Source organism: Dendrobium catenatum, unplaced genomic scaffold (assembly GCF_001605985.2).
Source record: "Dendrobium catenatum unplaced genomic scaffold, ASM160598v2 original_scaffold_240369, whole genome shotgun sequence".
In the NCBI taxonomy this organism is placed as follows: Eukaryota; Viridiplantae; Streptophyta; class Magnoliopsida; order Asparagales; family Orchidaceae; genus Dendrobium; species Dendrobium catenatum.
In genome coordinates, this window is record NW_021558776.1 from 1 (window position 1) to 2,639 (window position 2,639).

The window sequence follows — 2,639 nt, forward strand, 5'->3', positions numbered from 1 at the left end:
ATTTAATAGGGTGGACATGAAAATGTTTGTTATGAAGAAGCTATATATATATATAGAATGAGTAGGAAAGCCAAATCTCGTGCAAAGCTTGACAAGAGCACCACAAAAGCTATAATACTAATACTGACAAGACCTTCCAATTGAAAAGTACAAGTTTATTTGAAATTATGCAATATTTAAAAGATTCTTCTTTTTTGGGTTGGGACTCACCTCACAATTACCAGAAACACTGGGAGCAATATAGATCAATGGTGAGCCACATAAGCTAACTTCCTTTATTGGCCCAACAACATTTGAGAAACATAATGTTACATTAGATGCAATCTTGTGTAAAAGTATGGTCGCAACCTGTTGTGAATTCAGAAGAAAGTTATGAAATAATCTAATTTATATATTTCAAAATTTGAATCATAGAGTTAACAAGGAAAAGTTTCTAAATTTAAATAATATTTATGTAGAGTGTAATAACCTATTTTTTATTAATTAATTATTTTATTTAATAAAAAATGATGTAAAATAAAATATCTATATGAAAAGTAATTTATTTATATTTGGATCAAAGAACTTTTATTCTTTGTTTATTTTTTGATTTTTTTCTAAAATAAATAGGCCGAGTAAGGGTCGTTTTGCTTTGGGAGGGCTTGGTTAATTTGTGTTTCATTTGCAGCAAACTAAATAGACGAATAAGAAAGGCATATAAAGGTTGAATTTGGCTTGGATTAAATATTGCATTCACTCTTTGATTTGAGTAAAATCCATAGGAAATTATTTTACCAAGTTAAAACATACACATATTTCAATATAATACAAGACTATCTTCTCTTGTAAAAAATAATTGTTTATAAGAATCGAGAGTGTCTTCTTTTCAAAAAGAAAAAAAAAATCTGGCAAAATATTTGAAATTTTCGTGTAATTTAAGATTATATGTGTTACATATTGAGCCAAAATTTAAGGAAAAAATGGTGTGCTTCAGTAAAGACGAATAATATCCAGCGTACCTTAATGCCCAGACACTTATAAATCATGACAGCGGATTTATAAAAAAGTGTCGCTGCCCATGATTTCTTTTTCTTTTCTGTGTTTGCTGCAACATTCCTTGCATAGTCCAATGGATCCTCACACTTAATTACAGGTAACCGAAGAAAAAAATATCCAATCCGATTACCCCACTTCGCTTCACTGCCTTCCTTCATCATATATGCTAAATCCTGCTCGCAATTCGCCATAATATACAGAATAACAATAATAATTATTTCTATAAAATAATTAAAATAAAACAAAATAATTAGTGCTCCCCTCACATTAATTCCTGATATTCGCCGAATATTGACGATCACAGTAGTTCTTATTAGCAATTGTTTGGGTAGAAGGCCACCGTACTTCTTGCTAAGGTAACGAGACAGAGCGGCAGAAGTGGCTCCAACTAAAACATCATTTATTGTCTATAGGAAATTTAATCAAACCGTTAGCGTGCACTGTAGAAAGCATAAAGGTTTACTCATAGAGACGTGAGTTAAAAGACATTACGCAACCAATGGTGTTCTTTATGTCTATAATATCATCAAGACAAAGAGTGCAGTGGACAATCCGCCTAGCCCGATATTCGATGCCCTCTTTCCCCATATTCAGAATTTTGGAGTCCTTCAAATAGATGTTGGTTTAGACAAAGAGGATAACTTCAACAAGGGTATTCCTCACGTAGATAAGAAAATTCCAGATCTAGCATAGGAAAATGAAGGGGCCAAAGCTGGCAGCTACAGCTGTGGGGCGCCGCCGTGTTTTAGGAAGGGATGGAAGGGACTAAGGGTCAGAGGTGCGACGAGTGCAGGCATGTAAGAGCGACATGAGGGAGGTCGCATCATCGATGGAGTGATTAAGGTGGAGGACGGCGACGCAGGCGGCCTCTGACGTTCGTATGGCAAGGATATGAACTTCCCAAGGCGGCCGAGAGTAGTCGAGTTGGGAACTGCAGAGACTAGCGTTGTAGTTTTCATCATATAAATCACCGACAGTAGGGTCGCTGGCAGCCGCAACGGCGTTAGGACCAGGATCGGCGAGGACAATGTGTTCATCAAGGTTCACCTTGGTCGGAACCCATCGGAGCTTCTGTCGCCATGAGTTATCGGCCACCTGCCCAATTTAAAAACAAATTGATTGAGATTAAATATTGTTCTGTCTTCTCATAGGATAAGTGCGACACTCAACAACTTTTATTAATTCATATAAATTACAAGAGTGTTGTAATATTAGTCAAAAAAATAATTAAGAAGAATAAAGAAAATGAAATTAAAAAAAAAGTGTCTAGAAGTTCTCAAGGTGAGCTAAAATAAGAAAATGAGGTTCAAATAAATAAAGGTCTTAAAACCATATTATACATCATGACGAACCATTAGAGCCAATAAAATTAAGGTGATAGCTCATCCGAGCTTATGATGATCATACGATACATAGTGTCAAAGACTGCTTGATTGAACCACATAAACTAAAGTGCAAGAGCCAAAGACAAAAATGCTACAATCATGGTATTGAAAGATCATATCAACATCTTTGGAGAAAGAAATAGTAGATATATCTTGATTAGCTTGAATACTAGTATAACTCCTAAAGATGTCCAAAATAGAGTTAAAGCAATTAATGGT

At 34.8% G+C, this 2,639-nt stretch overlaps 1 pseudogene; it reads right to left on the reverse strand.

Moving 5' to 3' along the window:
* Positions 1–210: 210 nt before the first annotated feature.
* On the reverse strand, positions 211–2,130 carry LOC110105138 (annotated as a pseudogene).
* Between the last annotated feature and the right edge of the window lie 509 nt (positions 2,131–2,639).